The sequence below is a fragment of the Pteropus medius genome, unplaced genomic scaffold, assembly GCF_902729225.1.
Source record: "Pteropus medius unplaced genomic scaffold, Ma_sr-lr_union100, whole genome shotgun sequence".
Classification (NCBI taxonomy): Eukaryota; Metazoa; Chordata; class Mammalia; order Chiroptera; family Pteropodidae; genus Pteropus; species Pteropus medius.
Genome location: NW_024349800.1, coordinates 64,902,685 through 64,917,807, shown reverse-complemented (window position 1 = coordinate 64,917,807; position 15,123 = coordinate 64,902,685). Strand labels below are relative to the sequence as shown.

The window sequence follows — 15,123 nt, the reverse complement described above, 5'->3', positions numbered from 1 at the left end:
GTCCTGAGTGTCTGCTCCCTGGGAACCAGTTTCTTAAGACCGCACAGGTAGCACGAAGGCTCAGTGGGCTCTAGTTGGCTGCGTCACACTGCCTGAGCCAAGTCCCAGGCGGTGCCTTTTGTTAGCTGTGTGTCTTTGTTCAGCCGCTTAACCTTTCTGGTTTCCATCTCCTCTTCTGTAAATTGAAGGTAATGACAATACTTATTGCATAGGAGGGGATGCACATGAAGTATTGGCACACACTCAGTAAAAGGATGGCCCCTCTGAGCAGAGCCCGCGTGATCTATTTGTGCAGGGCCTGGAACCGAAAGGTCATCTGAGAGGGAGGAAATGGAAAACGCTCTGTGGTGCTGGCCATCCCTTTCCAGAGGAAGTTCCACCCATCCCTGGAAGCCCTTTGAGATTCTCTCTACTTTTTTTGATTTGAGCCTTTACACTAGCATTCCTTCTACTGTAAATGCCGCTTTCTCTCTCCCATCTTTGCAGAGTCCAACTGAGTTGACTCCTTGAGGCCCAGCTTATGCTCACCTCCTGCATGAAGTCCTCCCATGTGCCACGTCCCAAGGCCATCTCTTGCTCCTCTAAATTCCCTTAGCACTGCATTAATGTATTTCTTGGTGTTGTTTTTGGTTCTCTAGCTTGTGGTACAGTCATCGTGTACACATCTTGGCTCTCCTAAGAGACGCAGAGATCCTTAAGGAAAGGATCTCTGCTGGGTACATCCTGATGAAGATCCCTCAGCCCTCCATGGCTACCACAGTGCCCGCCATAAGCTAGGCGCTCAGTCCATGTTTTTCAGCATGTTCATGAAGACAACTCGTACTCTGCATGAAGCCTGACTCGTTAACCATGCAATGAAGAAGGAAGTCACAGACCAGCCTCCCAGCTAAACATGAGTGAAGACCTATAATCTTAGGGAACAAATGAGTGAAGAGGTGCCAGATGGACCATGGTAAGTTCTCCTGCTAACATACTTCAGCTTTGGCATGCTGGAGAGAGAATGGTCTCTCTTCGGCCTCTAGATGAGAATAATTGCATGGACTTTGTTCACCTTCCTTTTAATTTATTATTGAGAGGTGGCTTAGCAGAGTGGTTACAAATAAGCACTTGAGTCAGATTGCCTGGGTTTGTACTCCAGCTCCACCACTTTACCTGATGTGCAACCTCGTGCAATTAACTTGACCCCTCTGTATTTTTCCCTCAACTCTGAAATGTGGATAATAATAGGACCTGCCTTTTAGGGTTGTTGTCAAGATAAAAAGAGGTAACAGATGTAAAGCGCTTGGGCAGTACTTGGCACATGATAAGCACTAAGTGGTAGTTATTATTACATACCCATGAGTCAAACTGCAGGAACGATGCGCTGGGCTCTGAGGGCACAGATAAGAAAGTCAAGAGATCTAGCTTCGAATCCTAACCTACCAGTTCTATAACTGTAGGTGAGGTGCTTCCTTTGCCTGAGCATCAGAACTTCAATTTTTGCATCTGTAAATGAGCTGAATTCTTTGATGTCTAAAAGCTTCTTTCAAACTCTATTTTAATATGTTTATGAATATGTAGGAAGAGACAAGGTATGAGAAACAAACATTGCATATACCCAAATGCTAACTCCGCGTACCCTTTTCCCCCCTCTATGTCTTCTGTCTTATCTCCCTTTCCCTACTCCTCTCCACCATTCCATCAGCTCTAATCTGTAATCTTCCCTCCTCTCTCTCTCCCTCTCTCCCTCTCTCTTTTCTCTGTCTCTCATACACACACACACTCTCTCTCTCTTTCACACACACACACACATGTACATGGCTCCCTTTTTCTTATTGCTCATTTAATCTCACTCTTTTCAGGCCCTGCCTCTGGCATATCTCTCAGCCCCTCAGGGACCCTCAGGGTTAAGGGGCCTGGGCACGGGGAGGCAGGAGGGCCTGGGTCCACATCTACGTAGGTTACCTGTAAAGCTGAGGAGCCGGCAGGAGGATTAGGCTTTATTGGATACATATGCCCTGGCTTTACATGGGCTGAGCTTTCTTTGACACACCAAGAATTGTGGGCTTGACAAGTAGTCAGGGCACTGGAGAAAAATGAAAAAAGGATTTTAGTTTTTTACTTTTTTAATAAACGATGAAGAAGGAAGAGAAAATTAACAAACTCCAGATCCCTCCCCTTGCTCATTTCTTGCCCTGGTACGGAGTGAGTGCACCCACAGAGAGGGGCCACCCCACTGTCTGTGGTGGCCTCTCTGTCCCTGGTGGAACCAGCAGCCTGGCCCGCTAGCAGAGGCTCTGAGACACTGACTGGGCCTGCTTGAGGGGTTTTTCTCCCGCGTGAGACCTCTTTCTGTCTTTTTCTCTCTCTGCTGCGTCTCTCTATCCCTGTTGCTGACTCTTTCTCCTCTCCTCTCTCCACCACCCACCTTGCAGCACCCTTCCCCAGCCTTCATGGAGAGGCTCCAATTAAAGTAGAAATGGCAATTTGGCTCCTGAGCTGACATCTCTGTTGCTGCAGAAGCTCTTGCAATTGACAGAAATCCTTGGCTTTCTTACTTCCTTATGTGCTATGTGGAAAAGAAAAAAATGACCATAACCCCCTATCCCCTTCCTGTTTTCTGCCTTTCTCCCTCTCCTTCCCCAGCACCCACACCCCCACCCCCACCCAGGATCTTCCCCCAAACCCAGGGCAGAATGGCATTTGGATAGGTGGGTGTTTATGCGGCTGTTCTGAACTCTCTGCTCAGCTCTGCCACCCAACCTGGCTCCTCCATGGGGTGGGAGTGCCCTTCGTGTCGCATTTCAGTGAGGTTTGAAGGAAGCAGCAGAAGCCTCGGCCTGATTTTGGAAACCCCCTCTCCTGCCTACCTGTATTCAGAAATGTCAAGTTTTGTAGTTTCGTGTCTCTCAACACCGTTCACTAACGGTTACATTTTGCGAATATTACTCTGAAAGGCTGGAGCAGAGAGCCCTCGGTTTGCCTGTATCCCCTCCAGCTTGGCATCCTCCACTGCATTCTTCCCCTGAGATGGAAGCACCAGGCTCCAGGGCCACACTCGACTGCTCTCTACAGCTTCATCAGCGTAGGGCCTCCCTCCAGAGCCTGGCTTCAGGCTGCCTGCCACACTATACACTGAAGTTCCTCATCCCCCGCCACAGTGTGTCCAAGGGCCAGCTCGTTAGCTGCTCCCAACAGCACCTCCAAACTCACCACCACCACCACGTCAACATGCTCTTCCTCCTCAGTGACAATGCCACCATCCTCTCAGTCCCCAAGATTAGATCCAAGCCATTTTCAGACTTGCCATCCTTACTTGCCTCTCCCAGGCCAGCACTCACATAGCCCTAAAGCTACATTTATATCCATCTCTTCCCTTCTCCATTTTCACATGTTCTGTTCTGTTACTGCTACCATGGCCTCTGCCCGCTCTCTCCGACTCAAGCCACTTTAAGCCATTCTTTTCTCTACTCTGGGGTTTCTAGTCCTAAACCTAGGCTGTTTCTTGTCTATGCCATCCTTAAGAATTTGCAGTGGCTCCCTGTTACTTAGGGATTGCAGTCTAAGTCCCTTTTCAATCGTTTGTCTCACTATGTCACTCCATCCGCCCTAACTGTTTCCCAGACTCTACAGGCTCTTTCATAGCTCTCCATAGGCCTCCAAGCTGTTTCTCAGCCTAGGATTTCCTTTCCCTCAGCTGGCCATTGTGTCTCATTTGACAATTTATGCTAACAAGCTATCTTGCCTAAAAAAAGATACATAATAAATATTTGTAGATTGATAGATTCAAATTTAAAAATGTTAAAGTCATTTCTTTATTTTAAAAATATGCACTGAGTGCCTCCTGTGGGTCTGGCTGCACTAGGCACTGGAGATATGAAAGTAAGTAAGAAGCGGCCATGGTTTCTGCCCTTGATGTGCTCACAGTCTAGAGGAAGGGCAGAAACAGAAATAAAAAAAATTATAGTGCAACGTTAATTGATAAATAGATCATCATTTACCAAATGTCTATTCTATTTCAAGAATTGTGATTGTTACGAAAAATAGGGAAATGAACAAGGTACGACCTTTACAGTTGAGGAGTTTCAGTTCTAGTGGAAGAGACGGACAAGAAAAAGGGAGATAGGGATAAGCGGCGGTTTACCCACATGTGCTCTGGAAATATGTAGCAGAGACATTTGCTACAGCCTTGGGGATTCAGGAGGCCATGTCTAAGCACAGTTAGGAAATGAGCAGGAAATGCCAGATGCAGAATGATGGGAGCATGTGAGCAAAGACCCAAGGGAGAGAAGAGTGACCAGGGGGACAAGGCTGGAGGTGGGGAGCTGAGGCGTGTGGATGGAGAGGCTAATAGTGAGTGAGGGAGCTTAAGAACTGAGCAGAGGCCGGGTCAAGAAGGCCTCGGTTAAGGAATCTGGGTTTTATCCTGAGCACTGAGGCTTTTAAGCAACACAGAGTGAGGTGATCAGTTTGTGCTTTAGAATCATCACTCTACTGCTTTCTTTCCTTCATCGTTCATTCATTCATTGACTTAGTCAACATATATTGAGCACCTACTACATGCCATGTGTGATGCTGTGCATTGTGGGGAGAGTGAGTTTAGAGCTTGGGGTTCAGTTCAGAGAATGCAGCAGAATTCAGGAGAGAGAAGACAGCGGCCTGGAATAAAGTGCTGGAAGTGAGGATGGAGCAGTTTCAGAGGTAGAAACTTTTAGGGCTTGATGATTGATTAAGTGGATGATGTAGGAGTGAGAGTTGGTAAAAATAATTATAAACATTTATTGAGTTTTACTATGTGGTAGGCATGCTTCTAACTATTTTATGTGCATCCTTTAATTCTCATGACAACCTTATAAGGTAGGCATTATTATTATCCTCATGTTCTAAATAAGGAAACTGCAGCACAGAGAGATCGAATAACTTGCCTGAAGTCACACAGCTAGTAGGCTGCAAATATGGGCAGAAGAGAAAAAGAGGCATATTCTTAAGATGTAAACAGCCTAAGTAGAAGGACAGGGGAAGAGGTGGACATGTCAGGTGGAAAGGAGCAGAAACATGCATGTATTTCATCAATTTTGATAATTTTAGAGAAATTAAAAAACAGAGCAATGTATGACAGAATCTTCGAGGTTTAGAACAAAGCTGTGGGGGACGCTTCCTCAAGCCAAGATTTCTAACAGTTTCAGGAGAGCAAACTTAGCTTGTGAAAATAAGGGGGCCCTGCCATGCAGAGGACCCAGAATTGCCCCAGGTCCAGGACCATCTAAAGCAGAAGGGCAGTTTCTTTGTTGGGTTAGAACAGCCATAAAATTGTTTTGGATTATTATTTTTGAGTCCTTTCATTCCTTGCCTTCCTGTTCTTCTCAACTCCAGGAAAACTTCCTTAATGTTATGTTCCATCAGCACTCCAGTGCATCCTTGGGTCATGCTGACAAGACAATGGCATGTATGTTCTTGAAGTGTGTTATGCATACATATATCCAGGACTAGCTACATAATTTTGGGGGCCCAGTGAAAAATTAAAATAAGAGCCCCTTGCTCAAAAGTTATTACAAATTTCATACAAAAGTTATTAAATTTCAAGCAGAGCATCAAACTACTCATAGGGCCCTTCTGAGCTCAGGGCTCTGTGTGACTATGCAGGTTATAGACCCATGAATCACTCACCCAAGTGTGTTATAAATTTCTTTAGGTAAGGACTGTGTTTTCTGTCCAAAAAGTACTTTGCAGTGCAAAATAGATCAAATTTTGGGAAAACAGTATAGGAAAAGGAATTCTTACATTACTATGCCAAGCCCTACAGTGGGAGTGTTTTATAGATGAGTAAACAAAGGTGACGTGATTTGCCTAAAGTTAATTACTGTTAATGATGAATGGAGTCTAAATGGGCATATGCATTTTTTTTTTTTCCTCCAAAGCCCATACATTTTGCAATATACCCCCAGGAGCACAATAATTTGTACGAAAAGGACCTAAGCCAGATCCCTTGAAATTTGTCTCCTCATCAAACCATTCAGACCAGTGAAATGCTCAGAAGGATGGGAAGCTTGGGACAGGATTGGATTCTTGCTGAAGCCCCATTGGCTCTTCCCTGGGTAGCTGCCAATATTCAGTAGAATCAGAAAAACTGAAGTTGGAGATGGCCCAGGGACTTGGGATGGGCTGAAGCTCAGGGAGAGGGCGACATTTGACAAGTTAGCAAGCATTAGCCAAAGACCTACTACATACTCTGGGCTGGAAATGCAGAGCATGTCAAAGATAGAGTGAGATGTAGGAAGAGGGTCAGAATCTCCTGAATATTTTTTGTGTTAATTTTACAAGCTGCAAGTTTAATTTTTAAGTCAGATTTCTGAAATGTCCAAGGCATAAAAATAAACACATCATAATGGCTTCGTGTGGACTTTTACTTAGTAGAGCAGTGGTTTCCCATGTTTTTGCTCCTTTCGAATTCTAAAAATACTTTGAAATCTCTCACATCAAAGTAGTTTTCTTGTGAGTTATCTGTTCATCAAGAAATTGTGTTGGACGTGGTTCCATAGTGTAACGGTTAGCACGTCTGCTTTACACGCAGAAGATCCTACAGTGGAGCCCCAGTGGAGCCACGGTCCATGGTCTATAGCCATGCCACCCTAAACGAGACCGATCCCATCTGATCTCGGAAGCTAAGCAGGATTGGGCCTTGTTAGTACTTGGATGGGAGACCACTTAGGAAGACCAAATGCTGTAGGCATAAATAATAAAAAATAATAAAAAGAAAAAAGAAAACGAAACTGTAATGACAAAAAGCCATACTTGAAAATGTGTTTTATTCATCACAACCTTGATAATATTTGACAAACAATTGCACATCATGTATATGTGAGATAGAATGTGAGTGGAGCCCAGGGACTGAGCTAGCTACATGCAAGGATTCACTCACCCAAAAATATCCTACCCCACATACATGCAGGTGCATAAACACACACATATACACACGCACAGATGAGAAACTCACTGAGCCACTGCACAAGACCCAGAGCCTGGAGCCTTGGCTTGAGCTGCAGCTTGCAGATGCTATCAAATGATGCGTCTGTTCCACAAGGTGGTGTTTGGAGATTCTCAAGCATCTGTTTGCAAACCCAGTCCGGCCTAGTCCCTCCTCAGGTCTCATGGGAAAGTGGCAGAGAGATGAGCTGTCTGCTTTGCTGGGAGGAAGCTGGGAGCAGCTACCTGGAGAGCAACCCAGACAAAAGGCTCCAAGAATAAGGGCAATGCCAGAGGGCGGGTCTCATGGCAGCTCCTGGGCAAAACCTGTGATTACACCTTTTGATTCTAACCACTGGCTGGATAGAGAGAGCAACTTGTCTAGCGGAGTTATTCTTCCTGCAGCAGGCTTTCCCATGATGAGCACAGCAATTAGAGCTGAGCGGGGCATAAATAGCTATCCAGATGCTTCATTGTCCTGGGAGCTGACATTAATAGGATAAGTTGAGGGAGGGTGGCCCTGGCCCCCAGGGCCCCAGCAGGGTACCTTTCTGCTGGCCGCTCTCCCCGGGGTGCAGCCATAAGGCTAGAAGCGTGGCTGTTTATAGTCAGGCTCTGATATCTCAGATGATTACCTTTCAGATCTCAAGTGTGAGGTCTACTTTATGAAACTAGCATACTACAAACTAATTGCCAGTTTTGTAGTGCATCTATTTTTTCCTCATTTTATATTCTCTTGCCACCTCCCCCTTCCCCAAACTCCCAGCACCACTTCTACCCCGTTTTTTGCAAAGATCAGAAGCAGCGCAGTGCTACTGGGAAGTCAACAGCCCCACAGAACAACCACCATCTCCATTAAACCCTGGAAAAGGTGATTCTCTCAAGGGTGGCAAAATATACCATGCTAAGCTTAATTCCAAAACTTTGCTGGCAATTTGCGAGCTTTTGTGCTCAAAAGCTGGAATAATTTCTTAGCTTCTGCACCTTGGACAGCACATTGGAGGTCAACTAGCTCAAACTTCTAACCTGGGTGTCTCCTGTTAGAACGCCTGTCTGTCCATCTGTTGCCTGACCACTTTTGAAAAGATGAGCTCACCCCCTTCCCATGCCACCTGCTCCAGATTTAAAATAATTCTAGTTTTTAGAAAGTTCTTGTTTTAAACTATAATATGTCTCTTTAACTATGCTCTTGATAAAAAGAGAAAAAACGTTTTATCCCTTTTCCACATGATACCCTGTTACCTGCTCAAAGACAGCTCAGTTACCGTCAGGCTCAACTTGGCTCCAGCCTCTGCCAACCTTCTTCATCCCCAACTGGGGCCACTTGATCCTCACCTGTGGACTTAGTTCTGTTATAGGGCGCTAGGACTAATCTTGGCCTTGGGCAAGAGGGATTTAAGGAGCTCAAACTCGACTGTGTGGGATTAAAAATCAATTTTCTCTCAATGCTAATCTGGATAATGTGATTTTTGTTGTGTCTTTTTTCAGATTAAACTGGCTCTTACTTATTTTTGTGATGATAATAGCTATCACTTTTTTGAGTGTTTGTTATATGCCAGATACTATGCTAAGCGTGTTATAGTTTATTTAATTCTTCTACCAACAGTTCCCTACAGTTGATATTATTACCCTCGGCTTACAGATGAGGAAACTAAAGCCAAGGAAGGTATAGTGACTTTCCCATGGTCACAGAGGTAATCAAAGAAAGAGCTGAGGAGACGACCCAGGCAAGCGTCACTCTGCAGCCCTATGGTTAGCCACTCTAATGCAATGCTATCTAGCTTGGCCTTTCTTTGTACCTTCAGTTTTGGTGCCTGTTGATGCCCTGTGTTCCTCTCAGCACCTGTAGGTAGCGGGCATACCCTTGTTGGCCCCCAATGCCTGGACTGAAGTTGTACTTGAATCCCAGCCCAGGGGTAGAGCCTGGCCATCTGCTTAGAGACTTCCCTGTCTGCTTCCCTGCCTGTCTACTTGCTTAGTTCCATCCACCTTACAAGCCTGGAACTTTTCTCACCACCCTCTCTCCCACCTGGTGTGATATCTGGTATTTACATATTTTTCCTTTTCATAATCACAGTGATGAGGCTTTTAGAGAAGAGGTCTCCCCCACCCTTTATGTTTAACTCCTGGTGGTCCCGAAAAGTAATGCAAGGATTCTTAATTGCCCCATAGGAGAGACGCTTGGGAATCATGAGAAAGCTCGTCTCATCTCACACTTAAGACAGTTCTGATTATACCTAATCCCACTTCCACCTCAGGAGCAAGGAAAGAGACTTATTACTGGGACCCTATTCCAAAGGCAAAGGAAGTAAAAGTGTATTCTAGAGAGAAAAATATCCCTTGAGAGTTTCTTACGGGAGATCACATGTTCAAATTCCTTCGGCATCTATGGATCTAATCAGTCAGGTCTGGAGACTAGTCTAAAGAGTGTGGAGTTTGCCAAGGTCTGTAGTTCTCTCCAGTTGAACGTCTCAGGCTTGGGAGTGATTTTTAACAAGGACGCAACAATATCAAACTCTTCGTGAAGGAAGGATAAAGAGTCAAAAAGCAACCCATCCAGTAATTGCTTTGCTGACCTCAATCTGAGTTGGCTCCTATTCTTCATCTTGATTTTACCGTGTAGACAAAAATGAAGATTTCTTTCTAAGATCAAACGTTTTAAGGGGCAAATAAAAAATGACAATCTAAATATGCTAACTAAAAACAAGAGAAATAACATCAAAAATCAAGCCAAAATGAAAAGACAAAAAAGAGTATCTGGGCTCATCCTAAACATTATGATGAACAACCAGCCCAGAGTGAATGGCAAGTTAATTGTTCCTATTAATGTTGCCCTTGTCAGCCTCTTAGTAGGGAAGGGTTTGATCTTGTGTTCTTTTAAGACAAGGCTCCAGACCCTAGGATCTCACTGGAGCTGATAACATGGCTTCGTGAATGAAAATTATAAAGGGGCAAAACCATAGATCTTGGCAAATCCCAGAGCAAATCTCTTAACCTCGAGACCAGACTCTCTAGACCAGATCATATGGGTATGGAGCATAGGCATGGGAATGATCAGAAATCTTCCCTGACATTTAATAAGTTTCTTTTGGTCATATATTGGGGTCACTGAGGGGTCCCTTTTAACAACCCAACTGAGGAATCTTAGAGATTGCAGACTGCAGTCAGGTGCATTGCATAAATAGCCTTTCGGATATCCCCGACATTGCCCTCTCATATAGCAGCTATAAAGACAGACTGAAATGTGCACCTTAAATAGACCAGCTAAGTCACCATTATGGAATGTGCTCTTCACATCATCATGTTTTGGTTAGAAAACTTGGGTTGTCACTTTTTCTTAGTCCTCTGAAGTGTGTGGGCTTAGAAATACATTCTTCCATTTTCACCCCCTGCACAGTAAATCAAAACAAAATTGGAACAGGCCCAGACTAGAGTCAGGCAATTACTGAGAGTGTTGCAAGGTAGCCAATTCAGCTGGCCCCTGCCTCTGGGCTTAGCTCAGCTTATCACTGAAGGGAGAACCCTGGATAGGCAGAGTGCTATAGAAGTGGTCATCCGATCTTCCCTTTGATAGGTCGATCTACTGGAAAGAACCTCTGGGCCAGGACGCCCAGCTTCACCATGGCCTCTCTGTGAACACATCACCCTGGAATAGGTGGTTCAGTGGCTGCCGAAGATTCCCGATCCTCTGGTTTTCTTTTCCTTTCTTTTTTCATGACCCACTTTACTTTCCAGTATAAATGTTGAGTACATCAATCTCAACTCTAGATAAGAGCAAATTCATTTATTTAAACTTGATTGAAGATATAAAACAAGAAGAAAAACTCAAACCCAGGCCACCACATCATACTATATTTGGAGATACAGACAGACATATCAAGTTTAAAATTAGGAAGCAGATCTAGATTGAAAAGGCTGCCTAGCTCAGTGATTCCATCAGTAGCTGCAAATATGCTGCTCTCTTCGAAGAAAAGCGTTCATACTAGACTCTGGGGAACACAGAACCAGGCTGGGCCAGTCAATTATGTCACTCTGCTCTCCTGGCCCATGACTGGTTCAAAGGGTGGGCTTGTGACCTACACCATGCCAATCAATGATCTTCCTTAGGATATTTCAAACTGAAGTTGGGAGGAAGATTTTTCCTTTTCTCTTGCATTGCGAAGATGGAATTCAGAGATGCCTGTAGCTATATTCCTTTCAAATAGAAAAATTCTGTAATGAAGACCACAGATGGAAATTGAAAGAGCTTAAGATTGAAGAAGGGAAGAGGAAAGAAGAGAGAGAGAGAGAGAGAGAGAGAGAGAGAGAGAGAGAACACAGAGTGGCAAAGAAAGACAGAGTCCTGATGGCATTATAGACCTTGAGTCTTGTTGTCCCTGAGGTTAATTCCACTCTTATTAGAATTACCTTGATTATCAGGCTCATGAATTACTTTTCATTACTGGGTCTTTCTCTTTTAACTGACTTCTAAATATTGGCATCTCCATGTTTTCATCTTCATCTACACTCACTCCTTTGGTTATCTAACATAGCCCCATGGCTTTAAGTACCATTTATGCTGACATTGTCATCTATAACTCTAGCTCTGATTTCTACACCCATATGTCTGGCTGCCTATTTAACAATGTCTCTTGATGGTCTGGTGGTCATTTTGATTCAACACGTACAACACAGCACTCTCTCCTTCTCTGACCCCTCACTCAGTCTCTTTATCTTGTAATGGCACAACCAATCGCACTTTTCAGTTGTTCGGATCAGAAATCTAAGCATTCTCCTTGACTCCTCTCTGTCGTACCTCTGACATCCAATCCATCACCAAATTTGCTGATTCTATGTCTAAAATAAATTTCTTATCTGTCTACTTCTTTCCATCTCATCTTTTCCCACAACAGTCTCCTAACTGGTTTCCTTGCTTTTACTCTCGACCGCTACTCTCCATCCCCACACAGCACACAGAGCACGCTTTTGAGAACTTGAATGACACGATGCCACTTCTGTGCTTTTTTTCCCCTTTGGCCGCTTCTACAATATTCTACAATATTTCATAACATCCAAACTTCTTATCATGGTCCACAGGACTTTATGATTTGTCCCTGTCCATATTTCCAAGTCTCCTTTGCTTGAAACTCATTCTTTGTATTTTATCTCTCTGTGCTAGAATATAAGCACCATAAAACTTGGGGATTTTTTTTTTCCCTACTATACCCTCAGCACCTAAACAGTTCCTGGCAAAGAGAAGTGCTCAATAAGTGTCTGCTGAATGTATAAATGAAAGATATTTAATTGGTTTTCTTTCACTTTCAAGTGAAGGAGATTTCAAGAGATACAAAATATTTTCTCCATGATTCCACATAAAAATCAATGATAATAAGTTTGATAGTTATGGAACTCAAGTTATAAAGCTGTGCTGAATGTTATAACGACAGCAGAAACAGTGTTGCATACTGTTTATTGAGCATTTACTATATTCTAGACACAGGATTTTATGTTAGTCTAATTTAATCCTCGCAGAAACTCTGTAAGGTAGGTATCTTAATCTTCTTCTCACAGTGTTAGAAACTGAGATCCAGAGAGATTACATGACCTGTCCAAGATTATATAGCAAGTAAAATTGGTGAGTCTCAAACTTGAACTTGAGAGTTCTTATTCCAGTCAGTATTTACCCCAAGCATCACAGTACCTCTCTAAAGTAAATATAATAGAAGAATATGAAAGATAAATACATAACAAAGTCAGCTTCTCACTTTTTATCAGGTATGAAGTTTTTAGACATTTTGCTAGATGGAAACTTAACTGTCGAAAATTATAGAATAAAATATGAGACAAAAAGCACTTCGTGGGGAAACCAAGGAAAATTAGCTTAACAAATAATTTGAATAATCAAAGAATGTCAAAAGTCTAAAGTTCATTCTCTATTGCACATTTTAATGTAATGTAGCTTTAGAAGACATAAAATAATATCTACCCAAATATCTCATAGTGAAAATGAGATATTATGAAAGTTATTGTGAAAGTATTTTGAGTAAGAAAAATTATAGCATGTGCATGTGAGGTTTAACTATTTTTAGGTCAGCTAACATCTTATTCCACGGAAAAATGTCTGCTCATCCAAGGAGCTTGCAACTTCCTGGGTAAAGATGCTACACAGTGAGAGACTCTTGTTTTTCTTTAGAGGGAGAAGAAGAAGAAGTAAAAGAAGAAGGAGGAGGAGGAAAGAGAAGACGGGAGGGAGGGAAGAAGGAAGGAAGAAAGGGAAGAAAAAGAGAAGGGCAGGAGGGAAAAAAGGAAAGAGAGAGGAAGAATGAAGAAAAGGAGAGACAAAGGAAGGGAGGGAAAAAGGAAGGAGAAAAAGAGGAGCTCTGAACCTTGTCTGCCATGAGATGAGCCTTCTGGTCCAATCACTGAGGACCTCTCTGTCCTCTCAGTGTTCCAGATACTCCCTCGGGCACTACTGCCTACGCTCCAGCTCTGGGACTCTCTGGCTGGCCTCACATCTTCGTACGTCTGTTTACTTGGGTGTAGCCTCTCTGATCCTCTTTCTGTCTCAGAGGTCTGGGGAAATTATTGTAAACAGTGCACAGAAGCTACTGGCTAATTTCCTTCCCACCCAGGTAGACCCATCATTGGACTGCTGCTCCATCCTGATTTGGAATCTCAGCAGGTTCTCCACAGCTCTCTCTCCCCTCGAGGTGTCTATTAGTTTATAATGGTCACACTACATCACCGTCTCATTTATCCATGACTTACCTCCTCAGGACCACTCTATTCTCTGATATATTTGATGAAACTCTTATTTTCCTTAACTCTTCTCCAAGCTATAACTCAGCCAGGATTTTTGCCAACCTTATCTTCTCTCAGCAGTCTTAACTGATGCAGCCAATTTTTTGCCCTATTCCCTCTCATCTTCTCCATCTCTAGGACAGATGTTTCCTTCTCTTCTTATTAATTATCACAAATACCCAAATAAAACCTAAATATAGACGAACTTATTTTCTCTTTTCAATCAATAGGAATTAAAGTACTGCTATCCATTCCTTTCTGTGACTAAGAAAATCCCTGGGTAGAAAAATAAAAATAAAAACACTGAAATTACCCATTTATTTAATTACAAGGCATTTGCTTTCATAAGCCACATTTTCACTGCTGCGAAGATTCTGATTTGGCAACAAAAGGCAAAAGCTATTTCTAGTGAGAGCGGCAAGGAGTCAACGTTAGCAATGCGACAGTGTGAAGGATGCATGTGGAGCGGCTTTAATGGCTTTCTACCTTTGAGGGAGGGGCAACCAGGAGGTGGGGAACACAGGCATGGGAAGGCACAGATACAGAGAGATGGATAAAGTAAAGGCAGGAAGATCAAGGGATGGAACAAAATGTTGGAAATGGATAGAGTAACACAAAGAAACTCATATACAGAGACAGGGACGGAATGGAGAGCCAAGAAAGAGACGTAGGAAGTAATAGATAGAAAGTAATGAAAGGTAGAAAAAGTAAGAGACCTAGAGAGAGACAGAGATGAAGTTTACAAGGCAAGGTCATTAAAAGTTGGTCAGATTTCCCTGGGACAATGGCTGCAATTCAGGTCATTGTCACCTGATGGTGATGACAATTTTAAGGTTTCTGTGTCGCCATTTATCATTACAAGTCTCACAGATAAATGCACAAGATTCAAATACTGCTTGATATTTTTGTACTGAAATAAATTTTTAACTAAGACAGGAATGTGTATTAGACCAGTGTTCTCTTTTAGAGATAAATGAGTAATATAAACAGAAGCAAAACTTAAAGAAATTGAACAATCTAAGCACGATTGAGGTCCGCTAGCCAATTTAACTTCAGTTTTCCTATGGTATCTGCACAGTCAGACCCAAAATTGACTTTTTCAGACAGTGAAGAGCAGATCTAGGACTTGGCCCAGAAGCTCTTACGTTAAGCTGTCTCGTTTCGACACTAGATGCTCAACGGGCTGCAAGCCTCAGAACTTCTCATGAAACTTTATTGTTTTAGTATGAAAATTTTTAATCATAGTATTATAACCTAAGCATATTAGTACCAAAGTTCATGGATTCTATCTATTATAGTTGCAGGAATAAAATGTCTTCTCTGTCTTACAGATCACTTGAAAGGTTGAGGGGCTGCATTTAGCTCCAGAATGGCAAATAGATTTTATCTCAAGAGCAAACT

General features: G+C 43.0%; 1 pseudogene; it reads left to right on the top strand.

Moving 5' to 3' along the window:
- The first annotated feature begins 6,590 nt into the window (after positions 1-6,590).
- Positions 6,591-6,709, top strand: LOC120622533 (uncharacterized; annotated as a pseudogene).
- Positions 6,710-15,123: the final 8,414 nt, after the last annotated feature.